Here is a 21,324-nt window from a genome sequence, read left to right as displayed (position 1 = left end):
AGATCTGCCTGCTTTGTTTACATAAGCAGGCGGGTTTTCTCACACTTTCCCAGACGATCGGGGAAGGGAGGCGGCGATCGCCGCCTCTCCTCCTCCTGCCTAACTCCCACTATGCGCGCCGCCGTAATCACTAGGAGTCTAGCGACGTAGGTCTAGGTCACTGGACCCAGGGGAGCCGCACTGCCACAGTAGGATTACTGTGAGCACTCGGCTAGTGGTTAAAATAGTAATTTATCATTTGAAAATTGATGGGAAAGACATGGTGGCTGCATTCTGCTAAACTATAACACAGAACCATATACATACAAGGTTGGCATGTATATATAACCTAAACTTTTGTTTGAACCCCTTAAGTCATGTTATCTCTTTACAGCTTACTTTTATATAAAAGCAATGCATCAGCTGAGCAAAACTGGAACAAGCTCCTGGCTGCTACTGCACCCAGCAGCTACCCTTTCCAGAATTTTACAATCCTGTTAATTATGTCACAGGGAGTAATAAAATAGATTTTTTTTTGCCACAGGAACTAGGTAGAAGAAAACATTATGTTGAGACCTGCTTCTGAAGAGTAGAGGGAGGTTTGGGTTAAACTTGGATAATACCTAGTCTACAAGGGGTCTTCTTTGCACTTTTTCTGCATTTTTATTTCTAGAAAGCATGCATTTCTGAAAAGTGAATTGCATATTATTGAAATAACAGTAATAGAAATAAAATGGATGTGCCCTAAGACGGCGCTGAGTGAGATTATTGCCGCAGGTAACACTTTGGTTTTCAGGGATGAGACAACAAAATGACAGGTAGGTCTCTGGTAGGTAGTGGAATTTTCTCACTGATGATAAAGACCACTTTACAGCTTATTCAGAAGTGCACAAACCCTGCATACACTATATTACCAAACGTATTACGACGCCTGCCTCTACACGCATATGAAATTTAATGGCATTCCAGTCTTAGCCAGTAGGGTTCAATATTGAATTGGCCCACCCTTTGCAGCTTTAACAGCTTCAACTCTTCTAGGAAGGCTGTCTACAAGGTTTAGAAGTGTGTCTATGGGAAAGTTTGACCATTCTTCCAGAAGCACATTTGGATAGGTTAGGCACATTTGGTGGGACTGTTCTATAATTTACAGATTCTGGACTAGATGTTATCAATATATAAACATTGTGCTGTGTAAAAGGATACCTAATAACCCATACACAGTCCTCCTCAATCTTCAACCTCCTGCTGAACCAAAGTTCAGTTAATTTTCACAGCTACTAGGTAAAGTCTAATACCCTAACGGTAACCCAAGTTAAACAAAAAGTGGCCTGGTACCAGTTAATGAGAAGCTGGCAACAATTCTTTATGCCCAAATTGACAAATACAAAAGATTTGGACCTTTTGTATAACAAATTATTTTCCTGGTGGCTTTAATAACTACCTGTTGGCCAACTCATATCCACCTTGGACACAGCACAGCAGCACCTGGGTCAGCCTGGCGCCATGCACGTGAAAACTTTCCATGCCTCCTTCTTGTCGCCCACTAGCTAACATTACTAAACTCTTTACTCTAGCATTTCTCTTCTCTAATATGTTACATAGTTATGTCTTCACTTGTCTCTGTTCACTTCTATCTGGAGTACAACGAAGCATTGACTCTCACACCTTATTAGGCAGCACTATTCTTACAATAATGGTTACCCACCTGTATGTAGGCGGTCTTGGACAATGCACCTAACCTCACTGATCAAAGGAAAACACCTGATTATCTTTCAGATGCTCTCCACCCATGGCAGGATGTACTACTTTCACAATGAAAATTATATATCCGCCATGTACTTGCTTCTGTAATGCATGATGTTATGTATCACTAATATTTGTATTTATGTGAACTGTTTTTAAAACTTTCAATAGAAACTAATGAAACTTACACCTTACACAGAACATTTTTAATAATCTGTCATCACCTGCAGCTTTTTCCATTCCAGACACCTTGGACAACTGTGACCGATTTACCCCAGTGAGCAGCATACATTTAATTCTGTTCTATCACCAACAGCTTAAAAAGGTGCTGTGAGGATAGAAGTATTGAAATTCTGTTGCCAAGAAAGAGGTCACCTGAAGTCTGAAAAGTCTGACAGTTGCTAGAATGACACATTTTGCTGGTTAGTCACCTCAGCAAGTGACTATCCAGCAGAAAATAGATAAAGCTATAAAGGGAAGGGAAAGAGGAGATAATACTGCAAGTTTATAATTAAAAATTTTAAATGCAGAAATCCAGATTCCTGCTGTAGGGCAGAGTGGCAGTGTAGTTATCTAGCTGGTTGTGAGGTGTCTCCCCTAGTGGAAATCTGCCAGGTATTTGATAGCAATTCCACTACTTGTCTATCAATGTGCCTGAGGGGGATGAAACTCTATATGAAAGCAGTGGATTTAGTGGTAGCTGTTGTTGGGGACAGTCTTCATTTCTCCTGGTTTGTAATCCACAAGCTCTCCCCATCCCACTTCCCCCTTCAGGGGGAAGTATTAGGGCTGCATCCCTAGCTGTTGGGAGATAAAACCTTCCACATCCTGGTGGGTGCTTGGACATTTATTTTTTGCAAGTGGGCACAGGTCTCAGCATGCATATGAACTCTCAGGACCTGTTTTTTGTATATTTGTTAAATTTTTCTGTTCGACAATAAGATGTAGTGACTAGTTTGGATATTGTCTTCTTCTTCTGATCATGGTGATGCACCCTGCATAGCAGGCTTGTGTCCGGGGAATGTGGGGCCCTAGCCGTAGGTGCTGCAGTTTGGATACTCCAAATCCTCTCCCTGTTAGGCCAGGCTGGGTCACCTTTAGGGAGTTCAGAGAGAGAAAGAGCGAGCAGAAGGAGTGCTGTCCTGGGAAAGTAAAATTCTAAGGGCCCAACACTGTAGGACTCCATTGGACCAATGGTACCTCCTGAGCCAAGGGGTTAATAATGAGTCAGTGTTCTCTAAATTCAAACTGTAGAGCATAAAATGGGACTTTAAAGGTTATTTTTTTTTGTTATGTTGATTATAATATTTTATACATGTTGAAGTGTGATGGCGGGTTATACAGGTGGTGGAGGGACTTTGCCTTGGGAGAGCTATTGAGGGCTGACGCAGGTAATTGGATGTGTGGCCTTGGCTAGGCCACAATGGTTTTCATCTATTCCCTCCTCCCCCCCCCCCCCCTATATTTGACTTTGGTTGATGATTTTTTGCATGTATTTACTCATGGGTTTTGTCTGTTTGTGGTTGGGACTAATGGCTTGTGGAGTTTTCAGGTCTGGATGTGTGTGAATGTTTATACAGTGCTCTTTGAGTCTTTGTGCGTGTTCTGGTTGGATGGGATGTATATGGTTCTTTGTGTTGATTTGCGGTTGAAATGTGGTATGGTTTGGGGTGGTAGTTATATGATTGGTTGTTTTTGCTATGGGCTGCATGTGGTGCTCATGTGTGGATTTGTTAAACTGTAGATGTGGATTTGTTAGACTGTAGATGTAGATGTTGATGATATGGATGTTGTGATTCTCCTATGTTTGCCTTGCATATAAAAACTTGCATATAGCAATAAAAACGGATACAATTGCTCCCCCAAAAAGCAGCAGGCTGCGTGGCTGCACCAGAATCTCCCGCTGGTCAGCAAGTGTGCGTGATGACTTGCTATATGCAAGGTTTTTTAAATCTATTACCCAAGGATTTGCTTAGTGTGATTCCCTTTGCAAGTTTCACTTGTTATTTTTTAAATAAATGATTTTATGGGTTACACTATGGGCATATATGTTTTCTTAAATTTTTCACCCTGCTTATGAACCAACCCTGACTGGATCACATTTGGCGCTTTGGAGTTTACCTTCATAAGGAGATGTAACACACATTTGACCATACTATATGATGGTTCAAAGGATCCGGTAAGAGGCTTTAATACTTGGTGTCACCTGGTGGTAGAAACACTATGAATTGTTATTGTGGGGACACTGGTGGAGCAAGTGAATCATGGTCAATTTGTTTCCTTTGGACTTGTTTCACATATATTTTTCCTTTTTAGCCTTTGTGTATGGGCTCTTTTGGACGCTAATTATATATTTGGTGTGATTTCTTTATACACGTTTTTCACCTAATAAGTTTGATGTCAATATATTGATTCATTTTTGTGTTTTCATAATATTGGGTTCAATTTTTTTTTAGCTTTGCTTCATATATTTATCACAATTTATGCATCTAGTATCACAGATTGCTTAGGCGGCTGCTTATTTGTAATTTATGTTTTAGTGCGGATATCCTATATCATTTTTGATTCCCATAGACATGCTCCTAAACCTTGTGGACAGCCTTCCCAGAAGAGTTGAAGCTGTTTATAGCTGCAAAGGGTGGGCCAACTCAATATTCAACCCTACGGACTAAAACTGGGATTCCATTAAAGTTTATGTGCGTGTAAAGGCAGGTGTCCCAATACTTTTGGTAATCTAGTGTGTGTGTGTGTGTGTGTGTGTGTGTGTGTGTGTGTGTGTGTGTGTGTGTGTGTGTGTGTGTGTGTGTGTGTGTGTGTGTATGTATATATATACATATATACAGGGCTTGACAAATTTGCCTGAAATCTAGGAGCCAGCTAAAAAAGTTAGGAGCCAGTTTTTTTTTTTTTGTTTTTTTTTTTAAACTAACAACCAAGCTTTATTTAATAAAACGGATACTAAATTTACACATAAATAGGACTAGAACCCCACTCTCCTCTATAGCGCAATTGGATGGAAACAGACTGTCTGTCTCTTTCCATCCGATGCCATCTGATCCGATCCACGGGATGGATAGAAAATAGAACCACCATCCGTCTGTTTTTGGCGGGCAGGGTCAGATGGCGGCAGATTACTGCTCCATAGAGGAGACAGAACGGTCCGATCAGGTCTGCCTGAAAAACTGACAGGCGGACCTGATCAGACAGCCCGTGTGAAAGGGGCCTTCGGCTGTGGCACGGCGATGAGGAAAAAAAAAAAAAAGATATATATATTTTTTTTTTTTAATAAGAAAAAAAAAAAAAAAAAGAAAACATTTTTTTATTTTTTTTTTAATAATTAAAAAAAAAAAGAAAAAATTATTATTTAATTTTTTTACATTTAAAAAATAAATTAATAATAATAACCACACTCCCTGTCCACTTACCTTTAAGCAAAGAGAGACAGAGAGGACAGAGAGATGAAGCCTTAAAAAAATTCCCTCTCTTCTCCTCTTTGGCATTGAGAACATGCATTACCCCCGGCCACCACAAGAGGGCGCCAGTTCCCCTAGCTTCTCATCTCACAGAAGAAGGCCGAAAAGCCGGGGACTAAATTTTTGGACGCCGCGGAAGTCCGTGAACTCGAAGAGGAGGTGGGGGGCGCAAAAGGGACAGGACACATCCTGCAGGGCACCCCAGGCGCCAGGTCGCTAATTCTAGTCGCAAATGCGACCTGGCGCCCGGGATTTGTCGAGGCCTGCATATATATATATTAGTAAAATGTATACAACCTTGGTTACAGTTCTTAGAGTTCTTAGATGGAGTGGAGTACACCCCTCACATTTTTGTAAATATTTTATTATATCTTTTCAAGAGAAAACACTGAAGAAATTACACTTTGCTAAAATGTGAAGTAGTGAGTGTACAGCTTGTATAACAGTGTAGATTTGCTGTCCCTCAAAATAACTCAACACACAGCCATTAATGTCTAAACAGCTGGCAACAAAAGTGAGTACACCCCTAAGTGAAAATGACCGAATTGCGCCCAATTAGCCATTCTCTCCCCGGTGTCCTGTAACTCAGTGTTACAAGGTCTCAGGTGTGAATGTGGAGCAGGTGTGTTAAATTTGGTGTTATCGCTCTCACTCTCTCATACTGGTCACTGGAAGTATAACATGGCACCTAATGGCAAAGAACTCTGAGGATCTGAAAAAAATAGAATTCTTTCTCTACATAAAGATGGCCTAGGCTATAAGAAGATTGCCAAGACCCTGAAACTGAACTGCAGCACGGTGGCCAGGACCATACAGCGGTTTAACAGGACAGGTTCCACTCATAACAGGCCTTGCTATAGTCGTCCAAAGAGGTTGAGTGGATGTGCTCAGCGTCATACCCAGAGGTTGTCTTCGGGAAATAGATGTATGAATGCAGTGAGCATTGCTGCAGAGGTTGAAGTGGTGGGGGGTTAGCCTGTCAGTGCTCAGACCATACGCCGCACACTGCACTGCACAAGAAAGCCTGCAAACAGTTTGCTAAAGACACGAAGACTAAGGACACGAAATACTAGAACCATGTCCTGTGGTCTGATGAGACCAAGATAAACTTATTTGGTTCAGATGGTGTCAAGCGTGTGTGGCAGCAACAAGGTGAGGAGTATAAAGAGAAGTGTATCTTGCCTACAGTCAAGCATGATGGTCGGAGTGTCATGGTCTGGGGCTGCATGAGTTCTTCCGGCACTGGGGAGCTACAGTTCATTGAGGGAACCATAAATGCCAACATGTACTGTGACATACTGAAGCAGAGCATGACCCCCCCCCTCTCTTCGAAGACTGGGCCACAGGGCAGTAGTCCAACATAACGACCCCAAACACACCTCCAAAATGACCATTGCCTTGCTAAAGAAACTGAGGGTAAAGGTGATGGACTGGGCAAGCATGTCTCCAGACCTAAACCCTATTGAGCACCACCAGCTCTGTGATGATGTCATGGAGGAGTGCAAGAGGACTCCAGTGGCAACCTGTGAAGCTCTGGTGAACTCCATGCCCAAGAGGGTTAAGGCAGTGCTGGAAAATAATGGTGGCCACACAAAATATTGACACTTTGGGCCCAATTTGGACAATTTCACTTAGGGGTGCACTAACTTTTGGTGCCAGCAGTTTAGACATTTATGGCTGTGTGTTGAGTTATTTTGAGGGGACAGCAAATTTACACTGTTAGTCCCGGTTCAAATACATGCAATGACAGACCTTGCATGTGATTTGGAGCGTATTGCTCTGTAAATCACATGCAATGTCTGTGCAATGCGAATTCAGTCATGCAGATTGTATGGCTGAATTTGCATCACATTAGGACACAACTCGCACAGGACCCTTTTTTGGGTCCGCCCCAGAATCGGATCGCATTGGTGCTCACACCTATGCGATCCGAATCATGTCCAAACTGACAGTTCGCACTGCCATATGCAAACTGGTCTGGGGGTGTCGTTAACTTTGTTTTGACACTCTCAGCAATTCGCATATGGCAGTGTAAACTGCCTGTGAGTTGAATTAGATGCGGGAGCCCGCAGTGGATTCGCAGTGTTCCCGCATCGCATATATGTGACCTGGAACTTGTACAAGCTGTACACTCACTACTTTACATTGGAGCAAAGTGTCATTTCTTCAGTGTTGTCACATGAAAAGATAATATAAAATGTGAGGGGTGTACTCACTTTTGTGAGATACTGTATATAAAGAAAGAGCTCTGTATTTAGAGTGTTGTAGTTTTTTTTTGGGGGGTTCAGCCCTCCCCTTTTTGGATGACTATATGTAGAACTTATTAGTACTTCATTCTTTTGTTCTTAGGACTTTTTTGCTCCTCACTCATAACATGAGCTCCCTCTTATAGTGGTATGACCATGGGTATTATTAATCTTATTTTGGTTTATGTCCTCCCCTCCCACCTTTCTCCCCCCCCCCTCTTTTTTACCCCCTTGTATTCTCTCCCCTGCATTATATCCAGTTGTATTGTTTATATTTGACAAAGGAACAAGGGTGAGAATTTTTTTGATGCGTATTATGTAATGTATGCATTAAATGTTATTTGGGTGTTAAATGTTTTTCATATATTTCAGCAGGCCATCATGAAGTATGAGCCCAGAGGAAGCAAATTGTTGTGAAACGCGTTGGTTCGATAGGCTTATTTGTACAGTGCTTGGTGTTTCACTAATGCTACCTATTTTATGTTACCAGTTTATCCTGCTGACTTGTTTTTAATGTTGATACAATGATTTTAAGGAATTTAATAAAAAATCTGTTTTTTTTTGCTGTTTTGTTTCCTTTTTGTCTTGCCACATTTACATTCCCTTTATTTTTTGGGCGGGAGAGAGGGGGGTCGCTGTTGTCACCTCCCTTTGTTGTGTTGGGGGTTACATTCTCCTCCCCTCCCTTTTTCCTTCCTTTTCCCTCCTTCCCCTGTCTTTCTAGGACTTTTTTTTCTCCTCACTCATAATATGAGCTCCCTCTCCTAGTGGTATACCCATGGTTATTATAAATCTCAGGTTTGAATGTGAGGGAGTTTTTAATCCCACACTTATGAATATATTCACTTATATATACAGGAAAGATGTTGGGCTTTCCTTTAGCTTAAGACTCCTTGGCGCCCGCCTCACTCACTGTGGTCTGCTCGTGTTTGGGGCGCATGCCTTCCTTCTCCCCCACTTCACGTTTGAGGGGTCATGCACTGTACAGCACCATTCCACATGTGACTTTCTGATATGATGAATTTTGCAGTGTCCATATGTTTATTGGAAAATACTGTAACAGTATATCACATATTTTTAAATATTTTTTTTTCTTTCTTAGTACCCTGATTTCCTGAAAAAGCTCAGTGAAATGCATTTTTCTTGCACGTTATTGGTTGAATTTAGCAGAGCTTCACCACATGCAATAAGCTCTGGGGGAAATTAGTGCAACTGCATTTGTAAAGTGCACAATCGGTTTGCCTTTAGTAAATCGATCCTATAATGTCACACCTATGCACTTTTGCCGCGCTAGAAGGGTAATTTCCAGTGTGACAAAATGTTTCCCCTTTTAAAATCGATGTGTCTTTTTACATTGCTGCGGTACTGCAGCATATTTGGTGCAATTTTCAAACGCTCACCAATGTTGCACCTTCCATTTACGTCAATGGGAAATGCACTAAAGAGTGTGTCTTTAGGTGTGTTTTTGGGGTCACGTGAGACAAAGATGTTGGTTGTTAAGGAGCGGGCACCTACTAGCGCCCTTAAAGTGTTACTAAATCCACAACAGTAAAATCAGTCTGTATATGCATTAAATCATGCTAGTTATACTCCCTGTGGAACCTAAGGGGTTAATCCTGTGCATTGTGTAAAAAGGATGTTTGATACTGTCTTCTCTGATCCTCCCCTTATTCCACAGTCCCCAATTCATCTCCTGATAGTACAGAGCAGTGGAGGCAGTCTGCACATGCTCAGTTTGGTGTGTATTGCTAGAGAGAGTTTTTTTTTGCATGTGACAAGCCCAGGGCCAATCAGCACTGACCAGGCGGAGGGTCACAGGTCCTGCAGCCTCATAGGACAGTCAGAAGAGAATGAAAACTCCTCTTACAAGCTTTAACCAGACACTGATAGAAGTCCTAAAATTGCTATATACTGCTGATAAGAAAAGGTATTTAGCAGGTTATATTTACTAAAATAATTGCATTTCCATGTTCTGTGTAAGGTGGGACACCAGATATATAATAAATGCTGGGTCCTGGATTTAGTAACACTTTAACAAGCAGTGAATAACTGATTAAGGAGCAGATATATAAACAAACAATGTCCCTGTAGTCAAACCTCTCCTACCATCCGGTGGTCACCATCCAGCTCCTGTGGATGAGTCAGTCCAGCTGCCTCCCTGTCCTCCCCCCCCCCCCCACATTCTTAGAGCCAATGCTTATAGCCGCCCAGTCTTTGTCTCCTCCCCCTTCCGGTGGTCGCATCAGTGACGAGGGAGCAGGGCCAAATCCCACTGTATGTGTCAATGGATGCAGCAGCGGGGCTCGGGGAAGAGCATGCACTAGTGCCCCCATAGGAAGTGGCTTCCCATGGGGGCACTGGAAAGAGAGGAGGGGCCAGGAGCACTGGCGAGGACCCGAGAAGAGAAGGTTTGCGGCCACTCTGCAATTCCATTGCACAGAGCAGGTAAGGATAGGCAGGCTTGTTGTTTTTTTTTTTTTACCTTTTTCAATCATTTAAAGAAGATGCTGGCTACATAACAACCAGTAAATAGCAGAGCCAGCACCTGCTTGCGTCTTTAACAACCAGTAAATAGCTGGTTGTTAAGGAGACGGAACCCAATGACATCCCTAACAACCAGCTATTAACCTCAAATGTGTTGCCTAACTTTTAATGCAACACATTTAAAACCTACTATGTTTTTTAACACAAAACATGTTTTACAAGCTCCGCAGTATGAACGTAGCCTTACATCTCCTGTCCTTGTGCTTACCTTTGTCATATATCAAGTTTGTCTCCTGCATGCAAAACCGTCCAGGTTATCTAGTCTCCTTTTATTGCCAATCATCTGGTTTAGGTTTTCCACCTTCCACAGTGTACATGCTTACTGCTCCCTGTCTCCCTATACGTACTCTGTATCTAGGTTAAATTTACTGTCAGTAGTACTTTAAAATGCTGACTGCCATGCTGTTACTCCTGCCTACCAAATTGCTAAATATTAATGGTAGATTAAAGCCCAACTTTAGGCAAAATGTATTTGCTTTGTACAGAGCAGGGAAGGGTTAGATTTCTGTCAGGTTTTGCCTGTTGCTAGGAAAGTGTAGGTGGGATGGAGTATAAAGAGAATTCCATACTGTACAATGATTCTGGTTAGGCCACTCTCTAATACAAAGAAATTCCAGCCTTACAAGCTCCTTGGCTGAACACTGGAAGGTGTAGGGAAAGCAAGAGGTTTAGAAATCTAAGTATTGCATCATAAAAGTTCAAAGACAACAACCCACTGTGTTTTGAGGGGCTATAGGGTCTCCTTTTATTAGTGCTTAACTGCTGGTTTGAAAAGAGCAGTGTTTCTCAACCTTTTTTTCAGCCAAGGCTCCCTTTAAAACTCTGGACAGTCTTCAGGCACCCCATTTTAAAATGTAAAAAATTATTCTAATAGATTTACATAATACATCAACATAGTGGTACACCCAATGTTAGAGATAATTTATTCTTCCAAAGCCAATACACTTTTGCACACTGGTACTGACTAGTATTCCAATGTTTGTCTTTTCCCTCAGTTTTTCTCCATCACTCAGCTTCTGTGACCCCAGCACCGACAAAGAGGGGACCCTCCCCTGCGCTGACAAAGAGGGACTGGGGTGTGTCATTGGTTGTTAGGACGCAGGCTAGGAGGTCGTAATGGTGCACAATGAAATCCTGTGGTTTTGTGCAACTAAAAGGCAGGCTTTTATACAATTTTGGGGCAACTTTTAGGCATTTTTTCAAGGCACCCCTGAAGAAACCTCAGGGCACACTGGTTGAAAAGGCTGGAAAAGAGTGTTGGACCTGTATGGGTTAATAGTGATAATTTAGCTTGCAAAAAAACACTGTATTCCAAAAGTATACTTCAGCAGCTGGGTGATGGGGAAATCTTTCCAATAGGGTCACAAACAATAAATACATTTCAGCAGATTGGAAACGTTTGATCTTCTGATAATTTTTTTATTGCTGTCTGTGCCCTCCTGTTATGCTGTCTCCTTCTCCTCTCATATTATGGGTGGCACAGGGAAAATCTCTCCGATGTGGTCACAGACATGAAAACTACACGGAAAAATTAACACTCCCCCCACTGTAGCCAGCATTATGAACATTTCAGTGTTAAAAAGCTGCTTGTTTCCCCTTCAGTCTCCCAGACTATTAATATTTTTCAGTAGTAAATAAATATTTGCGCTAAGTAAAAATCATTAATATTCTTAAAATATAACAAACAGCAGCTACACTGACCATATACTGATAATATGTGAGAAATAGTAAATATATATATATATATATATATATATATATAGCGCTAAAACAAATGGTTAAAAAAGTCCATATACAGTTCATTTAAATATCCAGAAATCCCAGTGAAAAGAAGGTGCTCAACAACCAGGTCTGAGTGAATCAGTGAAGCAGATCCGCCACCAAGTAAAGTGCCAAAACACGCTTACCAGACGGATAAAACAAACAAGCGATCAAGCTGAACCTCAGCTAGGCTTTAGATCACTGTCTCAGGGTCTTCATCTCAATCCAACTCTCAGAGGGAAACTTATATGTATACACCGAACGTCACACCAAATCAGGAACCACTCATAAAGACAAGATAAACCTCCTCATAATGTAGTATGTAATCGATAATCATTTATTAATGAACATGAGTACAAATGTACAAGAGTACAACTCACATTTACAAAGGAGGTATCCTAGCATGTAAACGCCGACCTGCATGGTTCCGTGTTTAGCCGACAAGATGGCCGCGGTTGTCCTCTACTGCGCATGTGCGTCAAGGCATCCAATCGGGAGCTGCCCAACGCATTTCGTCATACGCAAATGACGTCTTCAGGGGCGTGGCCACGCAACTGAAGGGTGCCTTAATATAGCCAGAGGACAAAGGGGATTGGCCGTAATAACCCGGAAGTCGGAATCGCAACCCAATGCGCTCCAACGACCGGAAGGAAATAGAACATTACCAGCCACCAGGCCGGAACAATTTATATCTCATATTGTAAGCCAATACACATAGAATAAGCCAATAGTGAAATCGACAATAAGGCGGCTCGATTACTATAATAAAAGGCCACCAAATAATATATAGGTATTTATATGGATATAAATAAGAACTCGGATATGCGCAGTATGTGAAACCAGCGCCATCTTGTGTCCAATATCGGAAACCACGTCTTTATCAATAGAATTGTACAGAAAAATGAAATCACACAAATAATACATTTAAAAATACTTAAACATGCCTAAAAACGACATTAAAAACAACCATAGAGGATATTAGTTTCACATACTGCGCATGTGCCACTGTCGGGGATGGTGTGTTCAGGGTGATAAGCTGTGTGTAACATTTTGCATTGTTGCCAAAAAGTTTGATTTTGGTTTCATCTGACCAGAGCATCTTCTTCCACATGTTTGATGTGTCTTCCAGGTGGCTTGTGGCAAACTTTAAACAACCCTTTTTATGGATATCTTTAAGAAATGGCTTTCTTCTTGCCACTCTTCCATAAAGGCCAGATTTGTGCAGTATACGACTGATTGTTGTCCTATGGACAGAGTCTCCCACCTCAGCTGTAGATCTCTGCAGTTCATCCAGAGTGATCAGGGGCACTTGGCTGCTTCTCTGATCAGTCTTCTCCTTGTATGAGCTGAAAGTTTAGAGGGACGGCCAGGTCTTCGTAGATTTGCGGTGGTCTGATACTCCTTCCATTTCAATATTATCGCTTGCACAGTGCTCCTTGGGATGTTTAAAGCTTGGGAAATCTTTTTGTATCCAAATCCGGCTTTAAACTTCTCCACATCAGTATCTCGGACCTGCCTGGTGTGTTCCTTGTTCTTCATGATGCTCTCTGCGCTTTAAACGGACCTCTGAGACTATCACAGTGCAGGTGCATTTATACGGAGACTTGATTACACACAGGTAAATTCTATTTATCATCATTAGTCATTTAGGTCAACATTGGATCATTCAGAGATCCTCACTGAACTTCTGGAGAGAGTTTGCTGCACTGAAAGTAAAGGGGCTGAATAATTTTGCACGCCCAATTTTTAAGTTTTTTATTTGTTAACAAAGTTTGAAATATCCAATAAATTTCATTCCACTTCATGATTGTGTCCCACTTGTTGTTGATTCTTCACAAAAAAATTACAGTTTTATATCTTTATGTTTGAAGCCTGAAATGTGGCAAAAGGTCGCAAAGTTTAAGGGGGCAGAATGCTTTCGCAAGGCACTGTATCTCTAAAAGAAAAAACTGTCTTTAAAAAAATGATAAAAATCTCTTTTGGGTAATTATGCATGACTGAGTAATTGGCATTCAAAGTGTGACAGTACAGAAAGTTGAAAATTTGACTGGGCAGGAAGGGGATGAAAGCATCTAGTATTGAATTGGTTAAACAGCACTGCTTAGACTAATCTGAAAATTAGATGACAGATTGTCCGTTTTTCTTTGCATGCTAGTTGCATATCGAAAATAACGAGTTTACTAAAGTTACAAGAATCCTTGTATGACAGAATAAAAAATCGGAAGTGATGTAATGTGTTGTAGTGTATTTGTATTGTATTTTCAAATTAAAACTGTACTGTACAGATTACATGGAAACCGTACTATCTGGTATAATATGAGAACATTTTTCGTGCTTGTCCGACTGGATAATATTCCATGAACTGTCGTAATCGGTTACTCGAAAGCTCTGTACTAACGGTCAGATTATCGTACGATCAATTCAAAAGCAGTATTTTTTGTTGTGTGCTCGGTCCATAACACTGATTGGGTTTCCTTAGTGTAGTGCTGCCCAACCTCTGATATCTGTAGTTTTCAAAATGGAAGGCGGTGGCTTGCTTATGTTATGTGTCACGCTGAAGAAAACTGTACTGTTAAAACAGGTTTTGAGTGGGGAGATGTATTATAGTGTGCAGTGTGGAGAAATTGAATAGGTTTTCCAGTTTGGAATTTGTTTTTAAAACCTGAGAACTGCGTTTTTATTATGGTAAAATGTTTAGATGCTTTAATACATTTAAAACTATTCTTTACCTTTCCAAGGTTGCCTGCCCTTTTCAGAAGGAATTAAATTGCTTCTCCAGTCATTGCAAACAGGGCGAGATGACAGTTTTGGAAGCTTTGCTGAAAAATCAGCAAAACATATCAGTATTGTTGAATTATCATCCCACCAGGGTGTTGGCTATGAAAGGCTAGCAGTGAGATCAGAAATGTTACACGATTTGTGCAAGAAATAGAATGAATACAAACTCACTCAGGGCTGAAGTCAGGCTGCAAGAGCTGTAGTTAGCGATGACTATGTAGTCAAGCCACAAAGCCTAACTTATTCCTGATGTTTTGGAAAACTTGAGCTGGCGCCTTGCAAAACATGAGAATTAAGGTGGACATTGTAGTTAGGGATCCAGTTGATATAAGCTGGGCATCATTGCTTGATAATTCAGTGCTTGCATTTACATTTTTTTTCTTAAACCTGTAAATCATGTGGTGCAGACCTATAGTTTTATGATTACCCAGGGCTAGATGTATGCCTTCTGCCCCCCCATCCCCAGATCACCTTTTGTGTTTCCTCACCTATGTTTTAAACCTTGTACACTGCAGTATTTCTTAACCTTTTTTTCAGTCAAGGCACCCTTTAATATTCTGCACAATCTCAAGGCACCCTAATTTAAAACGTAAAAAACTATTCAAATAGTTTTATATAAAGCAGCAACATCCACGCACATAGGACACCCAATGTTAAAGGTGATTTATTCTTCCATAGGAAATACATTTTTGCACACTGGTACTGACTAGTATTCCAATGTTTCTCTTCTTCCTCAAGGAGAGGGTCAGAGGTGGGTCAAACAATGATGCCATGCAGGCGACCGACATCCTCCTTATCAACTGGGAACGTCATTGGTTGTTAGGGTGACGGTGGCTAGAAGGTCATATTGGTGCATAATGAAAACCAGTGGATTCGTGTAACTAAAAGGAAAACTTGATCCACCTACTGGCATGTATGCGCAGAAATTTTTAGGCATTTTGCCAAGGCACCCCTGAATAAACCTCAAGGCACCCTAGTTGAAAAAAGGCTGTCCTAATGTAACTATGCATGTGTATTGCCAGCCTAAGCCATAGTAAATGCACCAAAAACTTAAAGCCAAACTGTGGTCACTTTTTTTTTTTTTTATTTCATGTGGGTGCTCCCACCTCTCTATACTAAGGTTCCAATGCTTGTTTAGCCTAAGAACCATGTGTGATCAAATGTAGATCTTGTTATTTAGGGCTTTTTCTGCCTACTTTTCCGTCGCAGGGGTTCTCACCATCACATAGATCAGAACAAAATACTTTTAGCCTCCTGGCTATTTTGGTCTGCTCAGACCCATAGTGCATCACCACAGAGACAGTAAATGAGCAACCTGACTATTAAATTGGCCACCTTGGACTGTATATGCTCCCTGCCTGTTCAAACCTCTCTCTCATTGTACACAACTGTGACCCACTCACTTCGCACCGGGCAACAGTCTGGTCAATGTGCCCCTCTATCAGGATTGGAACACACTGTCTGGATGCCTGTACACACAGATGCTGCATCCTGCAGCACAACTCTCCTGGTGTGGGAGGAGCTCACTGGCTAGCATTATTCCCTATAGGAATCAACGTCCACCTGTCAATCCATCTCACACCCTTTCACTGCTGAACGAGATGCTGGCTCCCGCTGCTGTCAATCCCAGCCATTGAGCCAATGAGAGAGAGGGAGCGAGGCCAAGCCGCAGCTCCATGTGTTAATAGACACACAGTGCAGGAACGAGCTTGTCTGGGTGCTTGGGAACGAGCTTGTCTGGGTGCCCCCAAAGCAAGCTGTCCGCTCTGGGGGCATTCGGCAGGAGGGAGGGGCCAGGAGCACCAGTGGGGGATCTGAGAAGAGAAGATGCTGGGCTGCTCTGTGCAAAAACATTGCACAGAGGAGTGAAGTATGACATGTATGTTAATTAAAAAAAAAAAAAAAAAACTTGCATTTAATATCAGCATCTGCACCTGTGGCAAACATTTGTCACATTTGCTGACTGTGCTCACCCTTTTTACCCTTGTGCTCCATTCATAGGACTATACTATATGTTCCCATAAGCATTCTTTAAATGGAGGAGAGGCAGATAAATGAAAGTTCCACCTCCTCTAAACACGGAATGCTGTACGTAGTAGGGGCCTATAGTACAGGTGCTAAGAATGATGCTGGGGGGCTGAGAGGAAGGGCATAGCCAGCACTTTTGATAAGTGCTTGCAATCCCTGACATTAACCCCAGAAGAGCACTGCTGCAGGGTATCAAGGGGCAGAGGACCGAGATTTCCTGCTGTAAATAGCAGCCACCAGCACGTGGAACACACTTCATTGTTTGTAAGTAGGATCCCTGGTGCTGCTTAAAAGTGTTTGTATTTTTTCAAACTAAACTTCAGCCCAAAATGGAAATTATGAATGTGTGACAATAGTTACTGTAGCTGATCTCTTCCTCTCCTGTTCCATATCTTTGTTCCCTTTCCTTATCTCTTTCATTGAGGTAGCATTTATCTTCGATGTCTCTCCCTCATTTGCAAACAAACCAAACCCTTATTTAAAGAGCCATTTTTCTCTTATTAAAATAAAGGCACCCCAAATGGATCTACACCAATTGTATCAGATAGTTCAAAGAACCATATCTAGTTTCTTACAGATTTTTCTTTGACCCCATTGTAACTGCTGTATGACTTTATGTAAAAAATACCCCTTGCCATGAGAACAATAATTAACCTTGAAACCGAGAATGTGCAGCTGCATATGTTCCTGATTCTCAGACCCCATCCCACAGCCATTCAGAAAAACTTATCATAGAGTTTACTGTTGTCACGTTAACTGGCATCTATAAATGCTGCTTAACTTGATCTGAGTGTCATGGCTGGGGAAAAAAAAAACATGATCACAATCACTAAAGTGCTAAAGAAAACCCATGCCATGGGGCATAATAGAGTTTGGTTTAAAGCAGCTTTAAGCTTAGTTCACACAAGTGCGGCCCGCATTTGCTCGTAAAACACACAAAAAAGGTGCATGCATCTTTTTAAAAAACGAGGCCATAGGGAACCTGCATGTTCTTTTTGCCCCTGGGGTTCCTGCACCTGATCGGGCTGAAATGCCTGGGGTTGCCATTCAAAATGAAAAACAAAAACAGTGCAATTCGGCTGCGGGGGAGGGAATGTATGCGATACCCACAACTGGAACGCACAGCCCACACTAGTGTGAACCGTGCCTTAAACCTAAAACCAAAAATTTAATATGTTACAGCTTGCCAATCATTGAATGTAGTGGCTATATTCGTTTTCTTATTTTTTCTTAGGCTTTTTTCCCTCCTGGATGTAGGAGCACAGGGGGGCACCTTTGCATTAGCTAGAGTTCACCTACAACATGTTACTAAATTATAATCTGCTAGTACGTCTAACACTCCCCTCCCTCTTTAGGAGGAGAGCAGTGTTAGACGTACTAGCAGATTTAAATTTAGTAACAAATTGAAGGTGAACGACAGCGAATACTTTCAAAATCAGTTACAGAAATGTTTATTTTTTTAAGGATAAAGTTTTTACATAAATAAAAGCTGGTCATTTTAACCACTTTCCGTACTTCCATTGTACATACATGGCCAGAAAGGAGCAGCGCCAATGCCAGTTAAGGTACCCATAATTATTGTACCGCTGCGAAAGGCCCTGATACTATGTGATTGCTGTGGCCAATCAGCGATCACATGGAGAGTAGTAAACAATGGGTGTAATTTCCTTACATCATTGTTTAATACTGTAATTGGTCACGGAGATCACATGGTACAAGGCCAATCACAGCAGCCCTGTACCATGTGGTAGCTGTGGCCAGTCACAGCTATTACAGTATTTCTCAATGGCTGCAGGATTGCAGCTAGAGAGTGTGAAGAGTTATTGTTTTTACAGCCATCATGGCTGTAAAAGCAATCAGTGTAAAAAAAAAAAAAAAAATCCTGATCACCCCTCCGGAGTCATTATGGTGGCAGTGTACTACTAGGGTGTCCGTATCTAAAACAAAACAAAAATTGTAAAAACAAAGTGTCCATAATCACCACCACACCGGTTACAGTTAGGCAATCAGCAGCTCTTTACCACATGATCAGCTGTGTCCAATCACAGCTGATCACAAATGTAAACAGAAGCTGTTTATCCGCACTCTTTTCCCCATGGAGACAGCATGAGGAGATGAGAAGAGAGTCGATAACGGCTTCTTTAATCTCCCTGGCGGTAATTCCGAGTGTGGCTCGGGATTAATTTTCAGTACCAAAAGCGGTAACCCTGAGCCACAATCGGGATGACCCTGTAGTGAAACTTACCCTGTCCCTGCGATCCCCTGTTGTCCTCCCGCTGTGTCCTCTTGCCGATGTTGGCATTCATCTTCCGGTTTCTCTTCACTGCGAGCACCGCAACGCAGGGGGGGCGAAACCAGGTGGGAAATTCAAAAAAATAAACAAGACATGACATAAACATTGTAATACATTGTAATACATTGTAATCTGTTAGGATTACATTACTGTGTGAAACCATTTTACCTCTGTTTTGTCCCTAGTGCTTTGTCCAGTGCTCTGCATGCACTTTTACTGTTCTTTCTGCCTGGAGACTTGAGAATGTCCATGGCGTCCAAAAAGCCTTCCTTTAGGTCAAAAGCAGTTTTAGATCAGCTAGAAAACAGCGATATTGAATTAGAATTACTTGAAGAATTGAGCGATAGTGATTCATGGGGAAATTCGTCATCAGACACTGGAAGTGAGGACAGCAACGATTCTGCGACTGAGCTCAGTGATGTGCGAACTTGGTGCTCTGTTGACTGCGGTACGGATCAGGCAGTGCCCCCAAGATTCCCAATTACTGGAGCACCTGGTATGAAAGTAGACGTTGAACACGACAACCCCTTGGCATACTTACAATTATTTCTGACCGATGAGGTTATTGAAAAAAATAGTTACTGAGACAAACCCTTACAAAGAGCAACAGTTAGCTACTCTGCATCGGACGTTTTCAAGAATCAGAAAGTGGGAACCAGTGACCAAACAGGACATTTGGAAATTTCTGGGCCTCATAATACTTCAGGGAGTGGTGGGGAAACCCCTACAGAAGTGGTATTGGACAACTAATACATTATTTGCCACTCCATTCTTTGGCACGGTCATGTCAGTTTACAGATTTTCCCTGATCATGAAATATTTACACTTCCAAAAAAAAAATTAAAATTTGATGAAACTACTCATCCTGCAGAAAAATTAAAGAAAATTTGGGAAGTATCTCAAATGATTCTAAAGAATTTCCAACAGAGCTATATGCCAGAAAGATATATCAGCAAAGACGAAAGTCTAATGGCCTACAAGGGAAGGCTTAGCTGGGTACAATACAGTGCATCAAAGAGGGCACGATTTGGCGTAAAATCTTACATACTATGCGAATCGTCAACTGGCTACATTTGGGATTCAATCATATACACTGGAAAAGGAACAAAATTAAATCCAAAATACAGCAACTATGGAATGGCAACATCTTCCATTCTTTCACACATTGATCCATTGCTAAATCAGGTCTATTGCGTAACAACTGACAACTTTTATACATCTCCTGAACTTTTTGAGTTTCTTCTGAAAAACAAAATTGATGGAACCATTAGGGCTAATCGGCGCGACATGCCACCAAGGTTTGCCAAGGTTTGGCAATAAGAAGCTGAAGACTGGAGAAATGGTTGCCTGGCAGAAAGGCAAAATGATGACACTGCGATGGCATGACAAGAAAGATGTGTGCCTAATACCTCCACTGTTATGGTATGCACAAAAAGTGGGAAAGAAATGATGAAGCCACAAGTAGTGCTAGACGACAATAACACCATGGGATGTGTCGACAGAGCTGACCAGGCAATGACATTCTACCCAGTAATGAGGAAACCGTAAAAGAAGTACTACAAGAAGATCTTCAGACATCTTGAGCAAGGCTTGTGGAATGCCTACATTCTGCTAAAAAAAAAAAAAAATGACAAGCCTGTGATTCATTCTGACTTCATTTGGAAAGTTGTCAAACATATCTTTGTGAACCACCAAACACCATCAATGGCTGTGAATAGAGCTGGACCTCGTGCTGTTGGCGTTGTTAACCCGGAAAGCCTGACTGGTCGTCACTTCATGGACTACATCCCACCAACCGAGAAAAAGTCAGCACCTACAAGGATGTGCATGGTTTGTTGCTCGAAGCAAGATGACAGCGGAAGAAAAGTCAGAAAGAAAACCAGGTTCTATTGTCCTGATTGTGACGTTGGACTTTTTGCAGTCCCATGTTTCAAAATTTTTCATACCCGGGCTTTTTACTAATCCAATATTCAGTGTCTGGTATTACAGTGATAAGTAATATTACACCCTTGTTTGGACAGATTTCAGTGTTTTTGGTTTGATTACATTATTGAATAAAATGTGTTATTATATTATAATTTATGATTTTGTGTTTCAAACTTTATCATACCCGGGAAATTACAGGCCTACAATATAAAACAGATTTCCATACAAAACAATGTACCGCTTTGACATTCAAAAATACAGACATAATCAGACGTCCAGGGAGGACTGATCAGTGCCTCCTCATCAGTGTCACCTATCAGTACCGCTTATCAGTGCCCACCAGTGCGGCCTCATCAGCGCACATCGGTGAAGGAGAAAAATTACCTGTTTGCAACATTTGGGTTTTTCTTTAACCACTTAAGCCCCGGAGGATTTGGCTGCTAAACGACCAGAGGGCATTTTGCGATTCGGCACTGCGTGACTTTAACGGACAATTGCGCGGTCGTGCGACGCTGTACCGAAACGAATTTGGCGTCCTTTTTTTCCCACAAAC

The 21,324-nt window shown here is 41.6% G+C and overlaps 1 protein-coding gene and 1 pseudogene across 7 annotated transcripts in view; both read left to right on the top strand.

The window, feature by feature from the left end:
* The window catches only part of DPF3 (double PHD fingers 3), a 491,728-nt gene that overhangs the window by 110,342 nt on the left and 360,062 nt on the right, over positions 1-21,324 (top strand). The gene's annotated exons all lie outside the window — the stretch shown is intronic.
* LOC309569851 (piggyBac transposable element-derived protein 4-like) overlaps positions 19,095-21,324 on the top strand; it is a 49,251-nt pseudogene continuing 47,021 nt past the window's right edge. The window contains exon 1 of the transcript in view: positions 19,095-19,903. The product of the transcript in view is annotated as a piggyBac transposable element-derived protein 4-like (transcript). The remainder of the gene's footprint in view (positions 19,904-21,324) is intronic.

Source organism: Pelophylax lessonae (genome assembly GCF_965119305.1).
Source record: "Pelophylax lessonae genome assembly, chromosome: 13".
NCBI classification, from domain to species: domain Eukaryota; kingdom Metazoa; phylum Chordata; class Amphibia; order Anura; family Ranidae; genus Pelophylax; species Pelophylax lessonae.
This window is presented reverse-complemented; position numbering and strand designations above follow the sequence as displayed.